The following is a 26,981-nucleotide window of genomic DNA, read 5'->3' on the forward strand; positions in this document are numbered from 1 at the left end:
CCAATATCTGTCTCCAATTTGTTCCATTATTTGTCCCGAATGCGATCCAATATATGTCCCCAGTGTGTTCCAATATCTGTCCTCAGTTTGTTCCATTATCTGTCCCCAATGTGTTCCAATATCTGTCCCCAGTTTGTTCCATTATCTGTCCACAATGTTTTACAATATCTGTCCCCAATGTGTTCCAATATCTGTCCCCAGTGTGTTCCAATATCTGTCCCCTGTTTGTTCCATTATTTGTCCACAATGTTTTACAATATCTGTCCCCAATGTGTTCCAATATCTGTCTCCAATGTGTTCCAACATCTGTCCCCAGTTTGTTCCATTATCTGTCAACAATTTGTTCCAATATCTGCCCCCAGTTTGTTCCATTATCTGTCCACAATGTTTTACAATATCTGTCCCCAATGTGATCGATTATCTGTCTCCAATGTGTTCCAATATCTGTCCACAATGTGTTCCAACATCTGTCCCCAGTTTGTTCCATTATCTGTCAACAATTTGTTCCAATATCTGCCCCCAGTTTGTTCCATTATTTGTCCACAATGTTTTATCATATCTGTCTCTAATGTGTTCCAATATCTGTCCACAATGTGTTCCATTATCTGCCTCCAGTTTATTCCATTATCTGTCCACAATGTGTTCCAATATCTGCCCCCAGTTTGTTCCATTATTTGTCCACAATGTTTTACCATATCTGTCTCCAATGTGTTCCAATATCTGTCCACAATGTGTTCCAACATCTGCCCCCAGTTTGTTCCATTATTTGTCCTCAATGTTTTATCATATCTGTCTCTAATGTGATCCAATATTTGTCCCCAATGTTTTCCAATATCTGTCCCCAATGTTTTCCAATATCTGTCCCCAATGTGTTCCAATATCTGTCCCCAGTTTGTTCCATTATCTGTCCCCAGTGTGTTCCATTATCTGTCCCCAGTGTGTTCCAATATCTGTCCCCAATGTGTTCCAATATCTGTCTCCAATGTGTTCCAGTATCTGTCCCCAGTTTGTTCCATTATCTGTCCCCAATGTATTCCAATATCTGTCCCCCGTTTTTCCATTATCTGTCCACATTGTTTTACAATACCTGTCCCCAGTGTGTTCCAATATCTGTCCGAAGTGTGTTCCAATATCGTTCCACAATATTTTACAATATCTGTCCCCAATGCATTCCAATATCTGTCTCCAATGTGTTCCAATATCTGTCCACAATTTTTTACCATATCTGTTTCGAATGTGTTCCAATATCTGTCCACAATGTTTTACATTATCTGTCCCCAGTGTGTTCCAATATCTGTCCACAAAGATTTCCAATATCTGTCACCAATGTGTTCCAATATCTGTCTCCAGTTTGTTCCATTATCTGTCCCCAATGTGTGATAATATCTGTCCCCAATGTGTTACAATATCTTTCATTAATGTGTTCCAATATCTGTCCTTAGCGTGTTCCTATATCTGTGCGCAATGAGGTTCCAATATCGGTCCCCAGTTTGTTCCATTATCTGTCCCCAATGTGTTCCAATATCTGTCCCCAGTTTGTGCCATTATCTGTCCACTCTGTTTTACAATATATGTCCACAGCATGTTCAAATATCTGTCCCCAGTGTGTTCCAATATCTTTCCACAATGTTTTACAATATCTGTCCCCATTGTGTTCCAAACTCTGTCTCCAATGTGTTCCATTATCTGTCCACAATGCATTACAATATCTGTCCCCAGTTTGTACCATTATCTGTCTCCAATGTTTTACCATATCTGTCACCAATGTGTTCCAATATCTGTCCACAATGTGTTCCAATATCTGTCTCCAGTTTGTTCCATTATCTGTCCCCAATGTGATCCAATATCTGTTCCACATGTTTTCCAATATCTGTCCCCTGTCTGTTCCAATATCTGTCCCCAGTTTGTTCCATTATCTGTCCACACTGTGTACCAATATCTGTCCCCAGTTTGTTCCATTAACTGTCCAAAATGTCTTCCAATATCTCTCCACAATGTGTTCCAATATCTGTCACCAGTTTGTTCCATTATCTGTCCCCAATGTGATCCAATATCTGTTCCACATGTTTTCCAATATCTGTCCCCCGTCTATTCCAATATCTGTCCCCAGTTTGTTCCATTATCTGTCCACACTGTGTTCCAATATCTGTCCCCAGTTTGTTCCATTAACTGTCCACAATGTCTTCCAATATCTGTCCCCATTGGGTTCCAATATCTGACCCCAGTGTGTTCCAAAATTTGTCCCCAGTGTGTTCCAATGTCTTTCACAAACGTGTTTCCAATATCTGAACCCAGTGTGTTCCATTATCTGTCCCCAATGTGTTCCAATATCTGTCCCCAATGTGTTCAAATATTTGTCTCCAGTTTGTTCCATTATCTGTCCCCAGTGTGTTCCAATATCTGTCCCCAATGTGTTCCAATATCTGTCCCCAGTTTGTTCCATTATCTGTCCACAATGTTTTACCATATCTGTCTCCAATGTGTTCCAATATCTGTCCACAATGTGTTCCAATATCTGTCTCCCGTTTTTCCATTATCTGTCCACACTGTTTTACAATATCTGTAGCCAGTGTGTTCCAATATCTGTCCCCAGTGTGTTCCATTATCTTTCCACAATGTTTTACAATATCTGGCCCCAATGTGTTCCAATATCTGTCTCCAATATGTTCCAATATCTGTCCCCAGTTTGTTCCATTATCTGTCCACAATTTTTTACCATATCTGTTTCCATTGTGTTCCAATATCTGTCCACAATGTTTTACAATATCTGGCCCCAATGTGTTCCAATATCTGTCTCCAATATGTTCCAATATCTGTCCCCAGTTTGTTCCATTATCTGTCCACAATTTTTTACCATATCTGTTTCCAATGTGTTCCAATATCTGTCCACAATGTGTTACAATATCTGCCGCAATGTGTTCCAATATCTGTCTCCAGTTTGTTCCATTATCTGTCCACGATGTTTTACAATATCTGTCTCCAGTTTGTTCCATTATCTGTCCCCAATGTGTGATAATATCTTTCCCTAATGTGTTCCAGTATCTGTCCTGAGCATGTTCCTATATCTGTCCCCAATGTGTTCCAATATCTGTCCGCAGTTTGTTCCATTATCTGTCCACGATGTTTTACAATATCTGTCTCCAGTTTGTTCCATTATCTGTCCCCAATGTGTGATAATATCTTTCCCTAATGTGTTCCAGTATCTGTCCTGAGCATGTTCCTATATCTGTCCCCAATGTGTTCCAATATCTGTCCCCAGTTTGTTCCATTATCTGTCCCCAATGTGTTCCAATATCTGTCCCCAGTTTGTGCCATTATCTGTCCACAATGTTTTACAACATCTGTCCCCAATGTGTTCCAATATCTGTCTCTAGTTTGTTCCATTCTCTGTCCCCAATGTGATCCAATATCTGTTCCACATGTTTTCCAATATCTGTCCCCAGTCTGTTCCATTATCTGTCCACAATGTCTTCCAATATCTGTCCCCATTGTGTTCCAATTTCTGAACCCAATGTGTTCCAATATATGTCCACAATGATTGACAATATCTGTCCCGCGTCTGTTCCAATATCTGTACCCAGTTTGTTCCATTATCTGTCCCCAATGTGTTCCAATATCTGTCCCCCGTTTGTTCCAATATCTTTCCACAATGTTTTACAATATCTGTCCCCAATGTGTCCCAATATCTGTCTCCAGTTTGTTCCAATATCTGTCGCCAGTTTGTTCCATTATCTGTCTCCAGTTTGTTCCAATATCTGTCCCCAGTTTGTTCCATTATCTGTCCACAATGTTTTACCATATCTGTCTCCAATGTGTTCCAATATCTGTCCACAATGTGTTCCAATATCTGTCTCCAGTTTGTTCCATTATCTGTCCCCAATGTGATCCAATATCTGTTCCACATTTTTTCCAATATCTGTCCCCAATGTGTTCGAATATCTGTCCACAATGATTTACAATATCTGTCCCCAGTGTGTTCCAATATCTCTCCCCAGTTTGTTCCATTATCTGTCCCCACTGTGTTCCAATATCTGTCCCCAGTTTGTTCCATTATCTGTCCACAATGTTTTACCATATCTGTCTCCAATGTGTTCCAATATCTGTCCACAATGTGTTCCAATATCTGTCTCCAGTTTGTTCCATTATCTGTCCCCAATGTGATCCAATATCTGTTCCACATGTTTTCCAATATCTGTCCCCAATGTGTTCTAATATCTGTCCCCAATGTTTTACAATGTCTGTCCCCAGTGTGTTCCAATATCTGTCCACAAAGTTTTCCAGTATCTGTCCCCAATGTGTTCCAATATCTGTCTCCAATGTGTTCCAATATCTGTCTCCAGTTTGTTCCATTATCTCTCCACAATGTTTTACAATATCTGTCCACAATGTGTTCCAATATCTGTCCCCAGTTTGTTCCATTATCTGTCCCAATGTGATCCAATATCTGTTCCAAATGTTTTCCAATATCTGTCCCCTGTCTGTTCCAATATCTGTCCCCAGTTTGTTCCATTATCTGTCCACACTGTGTTCCGATATCTGTCCCCAGTTTGTTCCATTCACTGTCCACAATGTGTTCCAATATCTCTCCACAATGTGTTCCAATATCTGTCTCCAGTTTGTTCCATTATCTGTCCCCAATGTGTGATAATATCTGTCCCCAATGTGTTCCAATATCTGTCCTGAGCATGTTCCTATATTTGTCCCCAATGTGTTCCAATATCTGTCCCCAGTTTGTTCCATTATCTGTCCCCAATGTGTTACAATATCTTTCCCCAATGTGTTCCAATATCTGTCCCCAGTTTGTTCCAATATCTGTCTCCAATGTGTTCCAATATCTGTCTCCAGTTTGTTCCATAATCTGACCCCAATGAGATCCAATATCTGTCTCTCATGTGTTCCAATATCTGTCTCCAGTTTGTTCCATTACCTGTCCCCAATGTATTCCAATATCTGTCCCCCGTTTTTCCATTATCTGTCCACACTGTTTTACAATATCTGTCCCCAGTTTGTTCCAACATCTTTCCACAATGTTTTACAATATCATTCCCCAATGTGTTCCAATATCTGTCTCCTGTTTGTTCCATTATCTGTCCACAATGATTTACAATATCTGTCCCGAGTTTGTTCCATTATCTGTCCACAATGTTTTACCATATCTGTTACCAATGTGTTCCATTCACTGTCCACAATGTGTTCCAATATCTCTCCACAATGTGTTCCAATATCTGTCTCCAGTTTGTTCCATTATCTGTCCCCAATGTGATCCAATATCTTTTCCACATGTTTTCCAATATCTGTTCCCTGTCTGTTCCAATATCTGTCCCCAGTTTATTCCATGATCTATCCACACTGTGTTCCAATATCTGTCCCCAGTTTGTTCCATTAACTGTCCACAATGTCTTCCAATATCTGTCCCCAGTGTGTTCCAAAATTTGTCCACAGTGTGTTCCAATGTCTTTCACAAACGTGTTTCCAATATCTGAACCCAGTGTGTTCCATTATCTGTCCCCAATGTGTTCCAATATCTGTCCCCAATGTGTTCAAATATTTGTCTCCAGTTTGTTCCATTATCTGTCCCCAGTGTGTTCCAATATCTGTCCCCAATGTGTTCCAATATCTGTCCCCAGTTTGTTCCATTATCTGTCCACAATGTTTTACCATATCTGTCTCCAATGTGTTCCAATATCTGTCCACAATGTGTTCCAATATCTGTCTCCCGTTTTTCCATTATCTGTCCACGCTGTTTTACAATATCTGTAGCCAGTGTGTTCCAATATCTGTCCCCAGTGTGTTCCAATATCTTTCCACAATGTTTTACAATATCTGTCCCCAATGTGTTCCAATATCTGTCTCCAATTTGTTCCAATATCTGTCCCCAGTTTGTTCCATTATCTGTCCACAATTTTTTACCATATCTGTTTCCAATGTGTTCCAATATCTGTCCACAATGTTTTACAATATCTGCCGCAATGTGTTCCAATATCTGTCCGCAGTTTGTTCCATTATCTGTCCACGATGTTTTACAATATCTGTCCCCAGTGTGTTCTAATATCTGTCCCCAGTGTGTTCCAATATCTGTCTCCAGTTTGTTCCATTATCTGTCCCCAATGTGTGATAATATCTGTCCCCAATGTGTTACAATATCTTTCCCTAATGTGTTCCAGTATCTGTCCTGAGCATGTTCCTATATCTGTCCCCAATGTGTTCCAATATCTGTCCCCAGTTTGTGCCATTATCTGTCCACAATGTTTTACAACATCTGTCCCCATTGTGTTCCAAACTCTGTCTCCAATGTGTTCCAATATCTGTCCCCTGTTTGTACCATTATCTGTCTCCAATGTTTTACCATATCTGTCACCAATGTGTTCCAATATCTCTCCACAATGTGTTCCAATATCTGTCTCCAGTTTGTTCCATTATCTGTCCCCAATGTGATCCAATATCTGTTCCACATGTTTTCCAATATCTGTCCCCAGTCTGTTCCATTATCTGTCCACAATGTCTTCCAATATCTGTCCCCATTGTGTTCCAATTTCTGAACCCAATGTGTTCCAATATCTGTCCACAATGATTGACAATATCTGTCCCGCGTCTGTTCCAATATCTGTCCCCAGTTTGTTCCATTATCTGTCCCCAATGTGTTCCAATATCTGTCCCCCGTTTGTTCCAATATCTTTCCACAATGTTTTACAATATCTGTCCCCAATGTTTCCCAATATCTGTCTCCAGTTTGTTCCATTATCTGTCCCCAATGTGAACCAATATCTGTTCCAAATGTTTTCCAATATCTGTCCCCTGTCTGTTCCAATATCTGTCCCCAGTTTGTTCCATTATCTGTCCCCAATGTGATCCAATATCTGTTCCAAATGTTTTCCAATATCTGTCCCCTGTCTGTTCCAATATCTGTCCCCAGTTTGTTCCATTATCTGTCCACACTGTGTTCCGATATCTGTCCCCAGTTTGTTCCATTCACTGTCCACAATGTGTTCCAATATCTCTCCACAATGTGTTCCAATATCTGTCTCCAGTTTGTTCCATTATCTGTCCCCAATGTGATCCAATATCTTTTCCACATGTTTTCCAATATCTGTTCCCAATCTGTTCCAATATCTGTCCCCAGTTTATTCCATTATCTATCCACACTGTGTTCCAATATCTGTCCCCAGTTTGTTCCATTAACTGACCACAATGTCTTCCAATATCTGTCCCCAGTGTGTTCCAAAATTTGTCCACAGTGTGTTCCAATGTCTTTCACAAACGTGGTTCCAATATCTGAACCTATTGTGTTCCATTATCTGTCCCCAATGTGTTCCAATATCTGTCCCCAATGTGTTCAAATATTTGTCTCCAGATTGTTCCATTATCTGTCCCCAGTGTGTTCCAATATCTGTCCCCAATGTGTTCCAATATCTGTCCCCAGTTTGTTCCATTATCTGTCCACAATGTTTTACCATATCTGTCCACAATGTGTTCCAATCTCTGTCTCCCATTTTTCCATTATCTGTCCACACTGTTTTACAATATCTGTAGCCAGTGTGTTCCAATATCTGTCCCCAGTGTGTTCCAATATCTTTCCACAATGTTTTACAATATCTGGCCCCAATGTGTTCAAATATCTGTCTCCAGTTTGTTCCATTATCTGTCCCCAATGTGTGATAATATCTGTCCCCAATGTGTTCCAATATCTGTCCTGAGCATGTTCCTATATTTGTCCCCAATGTGTTCCAATATCTGTCCCCAGTTTGTTCCATTATCTGTCCCCAATGTGTTACAATATCTTTCCCTAATGTGTTCCAGTATCTGTCCTGAGCATGTTCCTATATCTGTCCCCAATGTGTTCCAATATCTGTCCCCAGTTTGTTCCATTATCTGTCCCCAATGTGTTCCAATATCTGTCCCCAGTTTGTGCCATTATCTGTCCACAATGTTTTACAACATCTGTCCCCATTGTGTTCCAAACTCTGTCTCCAATGTGTTCCAATATCTGTCCCCTGTTTGTACCATTATCTGTCTCCAATGTTTTACCATATCTGTCACCAATGTGTTCCAATATCTCTCCACAATGTGTTCCAATATCTGTCTCCAGTTTGTTCCATTATCTGTCCCCAATGTGATCCAATATCTGTTCCACATGTTTTCCAATATCTGTCCGCAGTCTGTTCCATTATCTGTCCACAATGTCTTCCAATATCTGTCCCCATTGTGTTCCAATTTCTGAACCCAATGTGTTCCAATATCTGTCCACAATGATTGACAATATCTGTCCCGCGTCTGTTCCAATATCTGTCCCCAGTTTGTTCCATTATCTGTCCCCAATGTGTTCCAATATCTGTCCCCCGTTTGTTCCAATATCTTTCCACAATGTTTTACAATATCTGTCCCCAATGTGTCCCAATATCTGTCTCCAGTTTGTTCCATTATCTGTCCCCAATGTGAACCAATATCTGTTCCAAATGTTTTCCAATATCTGTCCCCTGTCTGTTCCAATATCTGTCCCCAGTTTGTTCCATTATCTGTCCCCAATGTGATCCAATATCTGTTCCAAATGTTTTCCAATATCTGTCCCCAGTATGTTCCAATATCTGTCCCCAGTTTGTTCCATTATCTGTCCACACTGTGTTCCGATATCTGTCCCCAGTTTGTTCCATTCACTGTCCACAATGTGTTCCAATATCTCTCCACAATGTGTTCCAATATCTGTCTCCAGTTTGTTCCATTATCTGTCCCCAATGTGATCCAATATCTTTTCCACATGTTTTCCAATATCTGTTCCCAGTCTGTTCCAATATCTGTCCCCAGTTTATTCCATTATCTATCCACACTGTGTTCCAATATCTGTCCCCAGTTTGTTCCATTAACTGACCACAATGTCTTCCAATATCTGTCCCCAGTGTGTTCCAAAATTTGTCCACAGTGTGTTCCAATGTCTTTCACAAACGTGGTTCCAATATCTGAACCTATTGTGTTCCATTATCTGTCCCCAATGTGTTCCAATATCTGTCCCCAATGTGTTCAAATATTTGTCTCCAGTTTGTTCCATTATCTGTCCCCAGTGTGTTCCAATATCTGTCCCCAATGTGTTCCAATATCTGTCCCCAATGTGTTCAAATATTTGTCTCCAGTTTGTTCCATTATCTGTCCCCAGTGTGTTCCAATATCTGTCCCCAATGTGTTCCAATATCTGCCCCCAGTTTGTTCCATTATCTGTCCACAATGTTTTACCATATCTGTCTCCAATGTGTTCCAATATCTGTCCCCAATGTGTTCAAATATTTGTCTCCAGTTTGTTCCATTATCTGTCCCCAGTGTGTTCCAATATCTGTCCCCAATGTGTTCCAATATCTGCCCCCAGTTTGTTCCATTATCTGTCCACAATGTTTTACCATATCTGTCTCCAATGTGTTCCAATATCTGTCCCCAATGTGTTCCAATATCTGCCCCCAGTTTGTTCCATTATCTGTCCACAATGTTTTACCATATCTGTTTCCAATGCGTTCCAATATCTGTCCACAATGTGTTACAATATCTGCCGCAATGTGTTCCAATATCTGTCTCCAGTTTGTTCCATTATCTGTCCCCAATGTGTGATAATATCTGTCCCCAATGTGTTCCAATATCTGTCCTGAGCATGTTCCTATATTTGTCCCCAATGTGTTCCAATATCTGTCCCCAGTTTGTTCCATTATCTGTCCCCAATGTGTTCCAATATCTGTCCCCAGTTTGTGCCATTATCTGTCCCCAATGTGTTACAATATCTTTCCCTAATGTGTTCCAGTATCTGTCCTGAGCATGTTCCTATATCTGTCCCCAATGTGTTCCAATATCTGTCCCCAGTTTGTTCCATTATCTGTCCCCAATGTGTTCCAATATCTGTCCCCAGTTTGTTCCATTATCTGTCCCCAATGTGTTACAATATCTTTCCCTAATGTGTTCCAGTATCTGTCCTGAGCATGTTCCTATATCTGTCCCCAATGTGTTCCAATATCTGTCCCCAGTTTGTTCCATTATCTGTCCCCAATGTGTTCCAATATCTGTCCCCAGTTTGTGCCATTATCTGTCCACAATGTTTTACAACATCTGTCCCCATTGTGTTCCAAACTCTGTCTCCAATGTGTTCCAATATCTGTACCCTGTTTGTACCATTATCTGTCTCCAATGTTTTACCATATCTGTCACCAATGTGTTCCAATATCTCTCCACAATGTGTTCCAATATCTGTCTCCAGTTTGTTCCATTATCTGTCCCCAATGTGATCCAATATCTGTTCCACATGTTTTCCAATATCTGTCCCCAGTCTGTTCCATTATCTGTCCACAATGTCTTCCAATATCTGTCCCCATTGTGTTCCAATTTCTGAACCCAATGTGTTCCAATATCTGTCCACAATGATTGACAATATCTGTCCCGCGTCTGTTCCAATATCTGTCCCCAGTTTGTTCCATTATCTGTCCCCAATGTGTTCCAATATCTGTCCCCCGTTTGTTCCAATATCTTTCCACAATGTTTTACAATATCTGTCCCCAATGTGTCCCAATATCTGTCTCCAGTTTGTTCCAATATCTGTCGCCAGTTTGTTCCATTATCTGTCTCCAGTTTGTTCCAATATCTGTCCCCAGTTTGTTCCATTATCTGTCCACAATGTTTTACCATATCTGTCTCCAATGTGTTCCAATATCTCTCTCCAGTTTGTTCCATTATCTGTCCCCAATGTGATCCAATATCTGTTCCACATGTTTTCCAATATCTCTCCCCAATGTGTTCTAATATCTGTCCACAATGATTTACAATATCTCTCCCCAGTTTGTTCCATTATCTGTCCCCACTGTGTTCCAATATCTGTCCCCAGTTTGTTCCATTAACTGTCCCCAATGTTTTACAATGTCTGTCCCCAGTGTGTTCCAGTATCTGTCCCCAGTGTGTTCCAATATCTGTCCACAAAGTTTTCCAATATCTGTCCCCAATGTGTTCCAATATCTGTCCCCAATGTGTTCCAATATCTGTCTCCAATGTGTTCCAATATCTGTCTCCAGTTTGTTCCATAATCTGACCCCAATGAGATCCAATATCTGTCTCTCATGTGTTCCAATATCTGTCTCCAGTTTGTTCCATTATCTGTCCCCAATGTATTCCAATATCTGTCCCCTGTTTTTCCATTATCTGTCCACACTGTTTTACAATATCTGTCCCCAGTTTGTTCCAACATCTTTCCACAATGTTTTACAATATCATTCCCCAATGTGTTCCAATATCTGTCTCCTGTTTGTTCCATTATCTGTCCACAATGATTTACAATATCTGTCCCGAGTTTGTACCATTATCTGTCCACAATGTTTTACCATATCTGTTACCAATGTGTTCCAATATCTGTCCACAATGTGTTCCAATATCTGTCCACAATGTGTTCCAATATCTGTCCCCAGTTTGTTCCATTATCTGTCCCCAATGTGATCCAATATCTGTTCCAAATGTTTTCCAATATCTGTCCCCTGTCTGTTCCAATATCTGTCCCCAGTTTGTTCCATTATCTGTCCACACTGTGTTCCGATATCTGTCCCCAGTTTGTTCCATTCACTGTCCACAATGTGTTCCAATATCTCTCCACAATGTGTTCCAATATCTGTCTCCAGTTTGTTCCATTATCTGTCCCCAATGTGATCCAATATCTTTTCCACATGTTTTCCAATATCTGTTCCCTGTCTGTTCCAATATCTGTCCCCAGTTTATTCCATTATCTATCCACACTGTGTTCCAATATCTGTCCCCAGTTTGTTCCATTAACTGTCCACAATGTCTTCCAATATCTGTCCCCAGTGTGTTCCAAAATTTGTCCACAGTGTGTTCCAATGTCTTTCACAAACGTGTTTCCAATATCTGAACCCAGTGTGTTCCATTATCTGTCCCCAATGTGTTCCAATATCTGTCCCCAATGTGTTCAAATATTTGTCTCCAGTTTGTTCCATTATCTGTCCCCAGTGTGTTCCAATATCTGTCCCCAATGTGTTCCAATATCTGTCCCCAGTTTGTTCCATTATCTGTCCACAATGTTTTACCATATCTGTCTCCAATGTGGTCCAATATCTGTCCCCAATGTGTTCCAATATCTGTCCCCAGTTTGTTCCATTATCTGTCCACACTGTTTTACAATATCTGTAGCCAGTGTGTTGCAATATCTGTCCCCAGTGTGTTCCAATATCTTTCCACAATGTTTTACAATATCTGGCCCCAATGTGTTCCAATATCTGTCTCCAATGTGTTCCAATATCTGTCCCCAGTTTGTTCCATTATCTGTCCACAATTTTTTACCATATCTGTTTCCAATGTGTTCCAATATCTGTCCACAATGTTTTACAATATCTGCCGCAATGTGTTCCAATATCTGTCTCCAGTTTGTTCCATTATCTGTCCACAATTTTTTACCATATCTGTTTCCAATGTGTTCCAATATCTGTCCACAATGTTTTACAATATCTGCCGCAATGTGTTCCAATATCTGTCCCCAGTTTGTTCCATTATCTGTCCACAATTTTTTACCATATCTGTTTCCAATGTGTTCCAATATCTGTCCACAATGTGTTCAAATATCTGTCTCCAGTTTGTTCCATTATCTGTCCCCAATGTGTGATAATATCTGTCCCCAATGTGTTCCAATATCTGTCCTGAGCATGTTCCTATATTTGTCCCCAATGTGTTCCAATATCTTTCCCCAATGTGTTCCAATATCTGTCCCCAGTTTGTTCCAATATCTGTCCCCAATGTATTCCAATATCTGTCCCCCGTTTTTCCATTATCTGTCCACACTGTTTTACAATATCTGTCCCCAGTTTGTTCCAACATCTTTCCACAATGTTTTACAATATCATTCCCCAATGTGTTCCAATATCTGTCTCCTGTTTGTTCCATTATCTGTCCACAATGATTTACAATATCTGTCCCGAGTTTGTTCCATTATCTGTCCACAATGTTTTACCATATCTGTTACCAATGTGTTCCATTCACTGTCCACAATGTGTTCCAATATCTCTCCACAATGTGTTCCAATATCTGTCTCCAGTTTGTTCCATTATCTGTCCCCAATGTGATCCAATATCTTTTCCACATGTTTTCCAATATCTGTTCCCTGTCTGTTCCAATATCTGTCCCCAGTTTATTCCATGATCTATCCACACTGTGTTCCAATATCTGTCCCCAGTTTGTTCCATTAACTGTCCACAATGTCTTCCAATATCTGTCCCCAGTGTGTTCCAAAATTTGTCCACAGTGTGTTCCAATGTCTTTCACAAACGTGTTTCCAATATCTGAACCCAGTGTGTTCCATTATCTGTCCCCAATGTGTTCCAATATCTGTCCCCAATGTGTTCAAATATTTGTCTCCAGTTTGTTCCATTATCTGTCCCCAGTGTGTTCCAATATCTGTCCCCAATGTGTTCCAATATCTGTCCCCAGTTTGTTCCATTATCTGTCCCCAGTGTGTTCCAATATCTGTCCCCAATGTGTTCCAATATCTGTCCCCAGTTTGTTCCATTATCTGTCCACAATGTTTTACCATATCTGTCTCCAATGTGTTCCAATATCTGTCCACAATGTGTTCCAATATCTGTCTCCCGTTTTTCCATTATCTGTCCACGCTGTTTTACAATATCTGTAGCCAGTGTGTTCCAATATCTGTCCCCAGTGTGTTCCAATATCTTTCCACAATGTTTTACAATATCTGTCTCCAATGTGTTCCAATATCTGTCTCCAATTTGTTCCAATATCTGTCCCCAGTTTGTTCCATTATCTGTCCACAATTTTTTACCATATCTGTTTCCAATGTGTTCCAATATCTGTCCACAATGTTTTACAATATCTGCCGCAATGTGTTCCAATATCTGTCCGCAGTTTGTTCCATTATCTGTCCACGATGTTTTACAATATCTGTCCCCAGTGTGTTCTAATATCTGTCCCCAGTGTGTTCCAATATCTGTCTCCAGTTTGTTCCATTATCTGTCCCCAATGTGTGATAATATCTGTCCCCAATGTGTTACAATATCTTTCCCTAATGTGTTCCAGTATCTGTCCTGAGCATGTTCCTATATCTGTCCCCAATGTGTTCCAATATCTGTCCCCAGTTTGTGCCATTATCTGTCCACAATGTTTTACAACATCTGTCCCCATTGTGTTCCAAACTCTGTCTCCAATGTGTTCCAATATCTGTCCCCTGTTTGTACCATTATCTGTCTCCAATGTTTTACCATATCTGTCACCAATGTGTTCCAATATCTCTCCACAATGTGTTCCAATATCTGTCTCCAGTTTGTTCCATTATCTGTCCCCAATGTGATCCAATATCTGTTCCACATGTTTTCCAATATCTGTCCCCAGTCTGTTCCATTATCTGTCCACAATGTCTTCCAATATCTGTCCCCATTGTGTTCCAATTTCTGAACCCAATGTGTTCCAATATCTGTCCACAATGATTGACAATATCTGTCCCGCGTCTGTTCCAATATCTGTCCCCAGTTTGTTCCATTATCTGTCCCCAATGTGTTCCAATATCTGTCCCCCGTTTGTTCCAATATCTTTCCACAATGTTTTACAATATCTGTCCCCAATGTGTCCCAATATCTGTCTCCAGTTTGTTCCAATATCTGTCGCCAGTTTGTTCCATTATCTGTCTCCAGTTTGTTCCAATATCTGTCCCCAGTTTGTTCCATTATCTGTCCACAATGTTTTACCATATCTGTCTCCAATGTGTTCCAATATCTCTCTCCAGTTTGTTCCATTATCTGTCCCCAATGTGATCCAATATCTGTTCCACATGTTTTCCAATATCTGTCCCCAATGTGTTCTAATATCTGTCCACAATGATTTACAATATCTCTCCCCAAATTGTTCCACTATCTGTCCCCACTGTGTTCCAATATCTGTCCCCAGTTTGTTCCATTAACTGTCCCCAATGTTTTACATTGTCTGTCCCCAGTGTGTTCCAGTATCTGTCCCCAGTGTGTTCCAATATCTGTCCACAAAGTTTTCCAATATCTGTCCCCAATGTGTTCCAATATCTGTCTCCAATGTGTTCCAATATCTGTCTCCAGTTTGTTCCATAATCTGACCCCAATGAGATCCAATATCTGTCTCTCATGTGTTCCAATATCTGTCTCCAGTTTGTTCCATTACCTGTCCCCAATGTATTCCAATATCTGTCCCCCGTTTTTCCATTATCTGTCCACACTGTTTTACAATATCTGTCCCCATTTGTTCCAACATCTTTCCACAATGTTTTACAATATCATTCCCCAATGTGTTCCAATATCTGTCTCCTGTTTGTTCCATTAACTGTCCACAATGATTTACAATATCTGTCCCGAGTTTGTTCCATTATCTGTCCACAATGTTTTACCATATCTGTTACCAATGTGTTCCAATATCTGTCCACAATGTGTCCCAATATCTGTCTCCAGTTTGTTCCATTATCTGTCCCCAATGTGATCCAACATCTTTCCACACTGTTTTACAATATCTGTCCCCAGTGTGTTCCAATATCTCTCCCCAGTTTGTTCCATTATCTGTCCCCACTGTGTTCCAATATCTGTCCCCAGTTTGTTCCATTAACTGTCCCCAATGTTTTACAATGTCTGTCCCCAGTGTGTTCCAGTATCTGTCCCCCGTTTTTCCATTATCTGTCCACACTGTTTTACGATATCTGTCCCCAGTGTGTTCCAATATCTGTCCCCAGTGTGTTCCAATATCTGTCCCCAGTGTGTTCCAATATCTTTCCACAATGTTTTACAATATCTGTCCCCAATGTGTTCCATTATCTGTCTCCAATGTGTTCTAATATCTGTCCCCAGTTTGTTCCATTATCTGTCCACAATGTTTTATAATATCTGTCCCCAGTTTGTTCCATTATATGTCCACGATGTTTTACAATATCTGTCCCCAGTGTGTTCCAATATCTGGGCCCAGTGTGTTCAAATAACTGTCTCCAGTTTGTTCCATTATCTGTCCCCAATGTGTGATAATATCTGTCCCCAATGTGTTACAATATCTTTCCCTAATGTGCTCCAATATCTGTCCTGAGCGTGTTCGTATATCTGTCCCCAATGTGTTCCATTATCTGTCTCCAATGTGTTCTAATATCTGTCCCCAGTTTGTTCCATTATCTGTCCCCACTGTGTTCCAATATCTGTCCCCAGGTTGTTCCATTAACTGTCCACAATGTTTTACAATATCTGTCCCCAATGTGTTCCATTATGTGTCTCCAATGTGTTCTAATATCTGTCCCCAGTTTGTTCCATTATCTGTCCACAATGTTTTGTAATATCTGTCCCCAGTTTGTTCCATTATCTGTCCACGATGTTTTACAATATCTGTCCCCAGTGTGTTCCAATATCTGGGCCCAGTGTGTTCAAATAACTGTCTCCAGTTTGTTCCATTATCTGTCCCCAATGTGTGATAATATCTGTCCCCAATGTGTTACAATATCTTTCCCTAATGTGTTCCAATATCTGTCCTGAGCGTGTTCGTATATCTGTCCCCAATGTGTTCCATTATCTGTCTCCAATGAGTTCTAATATCTGTCCCCAGTTTGTTCCATTATCTGTCCCCACTGTGTTCCAATATCTGTCCCCAGTTTGTTCCATTAACTGTCCACAATGTTTTACAATGTCTGTCCCCAGTGTGTTCCAATATCTGTCCACACATTTTCCAATATCTGTCCCCAATGTGTTCCAATATCTGTCTCCAATGTGTTCCAATATCTGTCCCCAGTTTGTTCCATTAACTGTCCACAATGTTTTACAATGTCTGTCCCCAGTGTGTTCCAATATCTGTCCACAAATTTTCCAATATCTGTCCCCAATGTATTCCAATATCTGTCCCCCGTTTTTCCATTATCTGTCCACACAGTTTTACAATATCTGTCCCCAATGTGTTCCAATATCTGTCCCCAATGTGTTCCAATATCTGTCACCTGTTTGTTCCATTATCTGTCCACAATGCTTTACAATATCTGTCCCCAGTTTGTTCCATTATCTGTCCACAATGTTTTCCCATATCTGTCACCAATGTGTTCCAATATCTGTCCTCAATGTCTTCCAATATCTGTCCCCTGTCTGTTCCAATATCTGTCCCCAATGTGATCCAATATCTGTTCCACATGTTTTCCAATATCTGTCCCCTGTCTGTTCCAATATCTGTCCCCAGTTTGTTCCATTATCTGCCACACTGTGTTCCACTATCTGTCACCAGTTTGTTCCATTCACTGTCCACAATGTCTACCAATATCTGTCCCCAGTGTGTTACAATATCTGACCCCAGTGTGTTCCAAAATTTGTCCCCAGTGTGTTCCAATGTCTTTCACAAACGTGTTTCCAATATCTGAACCCAGGATGTTCCAATATCTGTCCCCAATGTGTTCCATTATCTCTCCCCAATGTGTTCCAATATCTGTCCCCAATGTGTTCAAATATCTGTCTCCAGTTTGTTCCATTATCTGTCCCCAGTGTGTTCCAATATCTGTCCCCAATGTGTTCCTATATCTGTCCCCAGTTTGTTCCATTATCTGTCCACAATGTTTTACCATATCTGTCCCCAGTTTGTTCCATTATTTGTCCACAATATTTTACCATATCTGTCTCCAATGTGTTCCATTATCTGTCCACAATGTGTTCCAATATCTGTCTCCAGTTTGTTCCATTATCTGTCTCCAATGTGTTCTAATATCTGTCCCCAGTTTGTTCCATTATCTGTCCACAATGTTTTATAATATCTGTCCCCAGTTTGTTCCATTATCTGTCCACGATGTTTTACAATATCTGTCCCCAGTGTGTTCCAATATCTGGGCCCAGTGTGTTCAAATAACTGTCTCCAGTTTGTTCCATTATCTGTCCCCAATGTGTGATAATATCTGTCCCCAATGTGTTACAATATCTTTCCCTAATGTGTTCCAATATCTGTCCTGAGCGTGTTCGTATATCTGTCCCCAATGTGTTCCATTATCTGTCCCCAGTTTGCTCCATTATCTGTCCCCAGTGTGTTCCAATATCTGTCCCCAGTTTGTTCCAGTATCTGTCCCCACTGTGTTCCAATATCTGTCCCCAGTTTGTTCCATTAACTGTCCACAATGTTTTACAATGTCTGTCCCCAGTGTGTTCCAATATCTGTCCACACATTTTCCAACATCTGTCCCCAATGTGTTCCAATATCTGTCTCCAATGTGTTCCAATATCTGTCCCCAGTTTGTTCCATTAACTGTCCACAATGTTTTACAATGTCTGTCCCCAGTGTGTTCCAATATCTGTCCACACATTTTCCAATATCTGTCCCCAATGTATTCCAATATCTGTCCCCGTTTTTCCATTATCTGTCCACACAGTTTTACAATATCTGTCCCCAATGTGTTCCAATATCTGTCCCCAATGTGTTCCAATATCTGTCACCTGTTTGTTCTATTATCTGTCCACAATGCTTTACAATATCTGTCCCCAGTTTGTTCCATTATCTGTCCACAATGTTTTACCATATCTGTCACCAATGTGTTCCAATATCTGTCCTCAATGTGTTCCAATATCTGTCCCCTGTCTGTTCCAATATCTGTCCCCAATGTGATCCAATATCTGTTCCACATGTTTTCCAATATCTTTCCACTGTCTGTTCCAATATCTGTCCCCAGTTTGTTCCATTATCTGCCACACTGTGTTCCAATACCTGTCCCCAGTTTGTTCCGTTCACTGTCCACAATGTCTACCAATATCTGTCCCCAGTGTGTTACAATATCTGACCCCAGTGTGTTCCAAAATTTGTCCCCAGTGTGTTCCAATGTCTTTCACAAACGTGTTTCCAATATCTGAACCCAGTATGTTCCAATATCTGTCCCCAATGTGTTCCATTATCTCTCCCCAATGTGTTCCAATATCTGTCCCCAATGTGTTCAAATATCTGTCTCCAGTTTGTTCCATTATCTGTCCCCAGTGTGTTCCAATATCTGTCCCCAATGTGTTCCAATATCTGTCCCCAGTTTGTTCCATTATCTGTCCACAATGTTTTACCATATCTGTCCCCAGTTTGTTCCATTATTTGTCCACAATATTTTACCATATCTGTCTCCAATGTGTTCCAATATCTGTCCACAATGTGTTCCAATATCTGTCTCCAGTTTGTTCCAATATCTGTCAACAATGTGTTCCAATATCTGTCCCCAGTTTGTTCCATTATCTGTCCACAATGTTTTATCATATCTGTCTCCAATGTGTTCCAATATCTGTCCACAATGTGTTCCAATATCTGTCTCCTGTTAGTTCCATTATGTGTCCCTAATGTGATCCAATATGTGTTCCCAATGTGTTCCAATATCTGTCCCCAATGTGTTCCAATATCTGTCCACAATGATTGACAATATCTGTCTCGCGTGTGTTCCAATATCTGTCCCCAGTTTGTTCCATTATCTGTCCCCAATGTGTTCCAATATCTGTCCCCAGTTTGTTCCATTATCTGTCCACTCTGTTTTACAATATATGTCCCCAGAATGTTCCAATATCTGTCCCAAGTGTGTTCCAATATCTTTCCACAATGTTTTACAATATCTGTCCCCAATGTGTCCCAAAATCTGTCTCCAATGTGTTCCAATATCTGTCTCCAGTTTGTTCCATTATCTGTCCACAATGATTTACCATATCTGTCTCCAAAGTGTTCCAATATCTGTCTCCAATGTGTTCCAATATCTGTCTCCAGCTTATTCCATTATCTGTCCCCAACGTGTTCCGATATCTGTCCACAATGATTTACAATATCTGTCCCCAGTGTGTTCCAATATCTGTCCCCAGTTTGTTTCATTATCTGTCCCCACTGTGTTCCAATATCTGTCCACAGTGTGTTCCAATATCTTTCCACAATGTTTTCCAATATCTGTCTCCAATGTGCTCCAATATCTGTCTCCTGTTTGTTCCATTATCTGTCCACAATATTTTACAATATCTGCCGCAATGTGTTCCAATATCTGTCTCCAGTTTGTTCCATTATCTGTCCACGATGTTTTACAATATCTGTCCCCAGTGTGTTCCAATATCTGCGCCCAGTGTGTTCTAATATCTGTCCCCAGTATGTTCCAATATCTGTCTGCCGTTTGTTCCATTATCTGTCCACAATATTTTACAATATCTGCCGCAATGTGTTCCAATATCTGTCTCCAGTTTGTTCCATTATCTGTCCACGATGTTTTACAATATCTGTCCCCAGTGTGTTCCAATATCTGCGCCCAGTGTGTTCTAATATCTGTCCCCAGTGTGTTTCAATATCTGTCTGCCGTTTGTTCCATTATCTGTCCCCAATGTGTGATAATATCTGTCCCCAATGTGTTCCAATATCTGTCCTGAGCGTGTTCCTATATCTGTCCCCAATGTGTTCCAATATCTGTCCCCAGTTTGTTCCATTATCTGTCCCCAATGTGGTTCCAATATCTGTCCCCAGTTTGTTCCATTATCTGTCCCCAATGTGTTCCAACATCTGTCTCCAGTTTGTTCCGTTATCTGTCCCCAATGTGTGATAACATCTGTCCCCAATGTGTTCCAATATCTGTCCTGAGCGTGTTCCTATATCTGTCCCCAGTTTGTTCCATTATCTGTCCCCAATGTGTTCCAATACCTGTCACCAATGTGTTCCATTATCTGTCCACAATGTGTTCCAATATCTGTCTCCAGTTTGTTCCATTATCTGTCCCCAGTTTGTTCCATTATCTGTCCTCACTGTGTTCCAATATCTGTCCCCAGTTTGTTCCATTATCTGTCCTCACTGTGTTCCAATATCTGTCCCCAGTTTGTTCCATTATCTGTCCTCACTGTGTTCCAATATCTGACCCCAGTGTGTTCCAAAATTTGTCCCCAATGTGTTCCAATATCTGTCCACAGTGATTGACAATATCTGTCCCGCTTCTGTTCCAATATCTGTCTCCAGTTTGTTCCATTATCTGTCCACAATGTTCTACAATATCTGCCGCAATGTGTTCCAATATCTGTCTCCAGTTTGTTCCATTATCTGTCCCCAATGTGTTCCAATATCTGTCCCCAGTTTGTTCCAATATCTGTCCACAATATGTTCCAATATCTGTCTCCAGTTTGTTCCAATATCTTTCCACAATGTTTTACCATATCTGTCTCCAATGTGTTCCAATATCTGTCCCCAGTGTGTTCCAATATCTGTCTCCAGTTTGTTCCATTATCTGTCCACGATGTTTTACAATATCTGTCCCCAGTGTGTTCCAATATCTGCGCCCAGTGTGTTCTAATATCTGTACCCAGTGTGTTCCAATATCTGTCCCCCGTTTGTTCCATTATCTGTCCACTCTGTTTTACAATATATGTCCCCAGCATGTTCCAATATCTGTCCCCAGTGTGTTCCAATATCTTTCCACAATGTTTTACTATATCTGTCCCCAGTTTGTTCCATTATCTGTCTCCAGTTTGTTCCATTATCTGTCCACGATGTTTTACAATATCTGTCCCCAGTGCGTTCCAATATCTGCGCCCAGTGTGTTCTAATATCTGTACCCAGTGTGTTCCAATATCTGTCCCCCGTTTGTTCCATTATCTGTCCACTCTGTTTTACAATATATGTCCCCAGCAGGTTCCAATATCTGTCCCCAGTGTCTTCCAAGATCTTTCCACAATGTTTTACAATATCTGTCCCCAGTTTGTTCCATTATCTGTCCACAATATGTTCCAATATCTGTCCCCAGTTTGTTCCAATATCTTTCCACAATGTGTTGGAATATCTGTCTCCAGTTTGTTCCATTATCTGTCCCCAATGTGATCCAATATCTATTCCACATGTTTTCCAATATCTGTCCACAATGTGTTCCAATATCTGTCCACAATGATTTACAATATCTGTCCCCAGCATGTTCCAATATCTGTCCCCAGTGTGTTCCAATATCTTTCCACAATGTTTTACAATATCTGTCCCCAGTTTGTTCCATTATCTGTCCACAATGTGTTCCGAAATCTGTCTCCAGTTTGTTCCATTATCTGTCCCCAATGTGATCCAATATCTGTTCCACATTGTTTTCCAATATCTGTCCCCTGTCTGTTCCAATATCTGTCCCCAGGTTGTTGCATTATCTGTCCACAATGTGATCCAATAACTGTCCCCAGTTTGTTCCATTAACTGTCCACAATGTCTTCCAATATCTCTCCACAATGTGTTCCAATATCTGTCTCCAGTTTGTTCCATTATCTGTCCCCAATGTGATCCAATATCTGTTCCACATGTTTTCCAATATCTGTCCCCTGTCTGTTCCAATATCTGTCCCCAGTTTGTTCCATTATCTGTGCACACTGTGTTCCAATATCTGTCTCCAGTTTGTTCCATTAACTGTCCACAATGTCTTCCAATATCTGTCCCCATTGTGTTCCAATATCTGACCCCAGTGTGTTCCAAAATGTGTCCCCAGTGAGTTCCAATGTGTTTCACAAACGTGTTTCCAATATCTGAACCCAGTGTGTTCCAATATCTGTGCAAAATGTGTTCCATTATCTGTCCCCAATGTGTTCCAATATCTGTCCCCAATGTGTTCATATATCTGTCCCCAGTTTGTTCCATTATCTGTCCACAATGTTTTACCTTATCTGTCTCCAATGTGTTCCAATATCTGTCCACAATGTGTTCCATTATCTGTCCCCAGTTTGTTCCATTATTTGTCCCCAATGTGTTCCAATATCTGTCCCCAGTTTGTTCCATTATCTGTCCACAATGTTTTACCTTATCTGTCTCCAATGTGTTCCAATATCTGTCCACAATGTGTTCCAATATCTGTCCCCAGTTTGTTCCATTATTTATCCACAATGTTTTACCATTTCTGTCTCCAATGTGTTCCAATATCTGTCTCCAGTTTGTTCCATTATCTGTCAACAATGTGTTCCAATATCTATCCCCAGTTTGTTCCATTATCTGTCCACAATGTGTTCCAATATCTGTCCTGAGCATGTTCCTATATCTGTCCCCAATGTGTTCCAATATCTGTCCCCAGTGTGTTCCAATATCTTTCCACAATGTTTTAAAACATCTGTCCTCATTGTGTTCCAAACTCTATCTCCAATGTGTTCCAATATCTGTCCACAATATGTTGCAATATCTTTCCCCAGTTTGTACCATTATCTGTCTCCCGTGTTTTACCATGTCTGTCACCAATGTGTTCCATTATCTGCCCACAATGTGTTCCAATATCTGTCTCCAGTTTGTTCCATTATCTGTCCCCAGTTTGTTCCATTATCTGTCCTCACTGTGTTCCAATATCTGTCTCCAGTTTGTTCCATTATCTGTCCACAATGTTCTACAATATCTGCCGCAATGTGTTCCAATATCTGTCTCCAGTTTGTTCCATTATCTGTCCCCAATGTGTTCTAATATCTGTACCCAGTGTGTTCCAATATCTGTCCCCCGTTTGTTCCATGATCTGTCCACTCTGTTTTACAATATATGTCCCCAGCATGTTCCAATATCTGTCCCCAGTGTGTTCCAATATCTTTCCACAATGTTTTACAATATCTGTCCCCAGTTTGTTCCATTATCTGTCCACAATATGTTCCAATATCTGTCCCCAGTTTGTTCCAATATCTTTCCACAATGTTTTACCATATCTGTCTCCAATGTGTTCCAATATCTGTCCCCAGTGTGTTCCAATATCTGTCTCCAGTCTGTTCCATTATCTGTCCACGATGTTTTACGATATCTGTCCCCAGTGTGTTCCAATATCTGTCCCCCGTTTGTTCCATTATCTGTCCACTCTGTTTTACAATATATGTCCCCAGCATGTTCCAATATCTGTCCCCAGTGTGTTCCAATATCTTTCCACAATGTTTTACAATATCTGTCCCCAGTTTGTTCCATTATCTGTCTCCAGTTTGTTCCATTATCTGTCCACGATGTTTGACAATATCTGTCCCCAGTGCGTTCCAATATCTGCGCCCAATGTGTTCTAATATCTGTACCCAGTGTGTTCCAAATCTGTCCCCCGTTTGTTCCATTATCTGTCCACTCTGTTTTACAATATATGTCCCCAGCATGTTCCAATATCTGTCCCCAGTGTGTTCCAAGATCTTTCCACAATGTTTTACAATATCTGTCCCCAGTTTGTTCCATTATCTGTCCACAATATGTTCCAATATCTGTCCCCAGTTTGTTCCAATAGCTTTCCACAATGTGTTGGAATATCTGTCTCCAGTTTGTTCCATTATCTGTCCCCAATGTGATCCAATATCTATTCCACATGTTTTCCAATATCTGTCCACAATGTGTTCCAATATCTGTCCACAATGATTTACAATATCTGTCCCCAGCATGTTCCAATATCTGTCCCCAGTGTGTTCCAATATCTTTCCACAATGTTTTACAATATCTGTCCCCAGTTTGTTCCATTATCTGTCCACAATGTGTTCCGAAATCTGTCTCCAGTTTGTTCCATTATCTGTCCCCAATGTGATCCAATATCTGTTCCACATGTTTTCCAATATCTGTCCCCTGTCTGTTCCAATATCTGTCCCCAGGTTGTTCCATTATCTGTCCACACTGTGTTCCAATAACTGTCCCCAGTTTGTTCCATTAACTGTCCACAATGTCTTCCAATATCTCTCCACAATGTGTTCCAATATCTGTCTCCAGTTTGTTCCATTATCTGTCCCCAATGTGATCCAATATCTGTTCCACATGTTTTCCAATATCTGTCCCCTGTCTGTTCCAATATCTGTCCCCAGTTTGTTCCATTATCTGTGCACACTGTGTTCCAATATCTTTCTCCAGTTTGTTCCATTAACTGTCCACAATGTCTTCCAATATCTGTCCCCATTGTGTTCCAATATCTGACCCCAGTGTGTTCCAAAATGTGTCCCCAGTGAGTTCCAATGTGTTTCACAAACGTGTTTCCAATATCTGAACCCAGTGTGTTCCAATATCTGTGCAAAATGTGTTCCATTATCTGTCCCCAATGTGTTCCAATATCTGTCCCCAATGTGTTCATATATCTGTCCCCAGTATGTTCCATTATCTGTCCACAATGTTTTACCTTATCTGTCTCCAATGTGTTCCAATATCTGTCCACAATGTGTTCCATTATCTGTCCCCAGTTTGTTCCATTATTTGTCCCCAATGTGTTCCAATATCTGTCCCCAGTTTGTTCCATTATCTGTCCACAATGTTTTACCTTATCTGTCTCCAATGTGTTCCAATATCTGTCCACAATGTGTTCCAATATCTGTCCCCAGTTTGTTCCATTATTTATCCACAATGTTTTACCATTTCTGTCTCCAATGTGTTCCAATATCTGTCTCCAGTTTGTTCCATTATCTGTCAACAATGTGTTCCAATATCTATCCCCAGTTTGTTCCATTATCTGTCCACAATGTTTTATCATATCTGTCCCCAATGTGTTCCAATATCTGTCTCCAATGTGTTCCAATATCTGTCCACAATGTGTTCCAATATCTGTCCACAATGTGTTCCAATATCTGTCTCCAATGTGTTCCAATATCTGTCCCCAATGTGTTCCAATATCTGTCCACAATGATTGACAATATCTGTCTCGCGTGTGTTCCAATATCTGTCCCCAGTTTGTTCCATTCTCTGTCCCCAATGTGTTCCAATATCTGTCCCCAGTTTGTTCCATTATCTGTCCGCTCTGTTTTACAATATATGTCCCCAGCATGTTCCAATATCTGTCCCCATTGTGTTCCAATATCTTACTCCAGTTTGCTCCATTATCTGTCCCCAATGTGTTCCAATATCTGTCCCCAATGTGTTCCAATATCTGTCCCCAGTTTGTTCCATTATCTGTCCACAATATTTTACAATATCTGTCCCCAATGTGTTCGTATATCTGTCTCCAGTTTGTTCCAATATCTGTCCCCAATGTGTTCCAATACCTGTCCCCAGTGGTTTCCATTATCTGTCCACAATGTTTTCCCACATCTTTCTCCAATGTTTTCCAATATCAGTCCCCAATGTGTTCCAATATCTGTCCCCAATGCGTTCCAATATCTGTCTCCAGTTTGTTCCATTATCTGTCCCCAATGTGTTCCAATATCTGTCCCCAGTTTGTTCCATTATCTGTACACAATGTTTTACAATATCTGTCCCCAGTGTGTTCCTATATTTGTCCCCAGTGAGTTCCAATATCTGTCCACAATGTTTTACAATATCTGTCCCCAATGGGTTCCAATATCTTCCCCCAATGTGTTCCAATATCTGTTCCCAGTTTGTTCCATTATCAGTCCACTATGTGTTCCAATATCTGTCCCAGTTTGTTCCATGAACTGTCCACATTGTTTTCCAATGTCTGTCCCCAATGTGTTCCAATATCTGTCTCCAGTTTGTTCCATTATCTGTCCACACTGTGTTCCAATAACTGTCCCCAGTTTGTTCCATTAACTGTCCACAATGTCTTCCAATATCTCTCCACAATGTGTTCCAATATCTGTCTCCAGTTTGTTCCATTATCTGTCCCCAATGTGATCCAATATCTGTTCCACATGTTTTCCAATATCTGTCCCCTGTCTGTTCCAATATCTGTCCCCAGTTTGTTCCAATATCTTTCCAATGTGTTGGAATATCTGTCTCCAGTTTGTTCCATTATCTGTCCCCAATGTGATCCAATATCTATTCCACATGTTTTCCAATATCTGTCCACAATGTGTTCCAATATCTGTCCACAATGTGTTCCAATACCTGTCTCCAATGTGTTCCAATATCTGTCCCCAATGTGTTCCAATATCTGTCCACAATGATTGACAATATCTGTCTCGCGTGTGTTCCAATATCTGTCCCCAGTTTGTTCCATTCTCTGTCCCCAATGTGTTCCAATATCTGTCTCCAGTTTGTTCCATTATCTGTCCCCAATGTGTTCCAATATCTGTCCCCAGTTTGTTCCATTATCTGTACACAATGTTTTACAATATCTGTCCCCAGTGTGTTCCTATATTTGTCCCCAGTGAGTTCCAATATCTGTCCACAATGTTTTA

The sequence above is a fragment of the Heterodontus francisci genome, chromosome 11, assembly GCF_036365525.1.
Source record: "Heterodontus francisci isolate sHetFra1 chromosome 11, sHetFra1.hap1, whole genome shotgun sequence".
NCBI lineage: Eukaryota > Metazoa > Chordata > Chondrichthyes > Heterodontiformes > Heterodontidae > Heterodontus > Heterodontus francisci.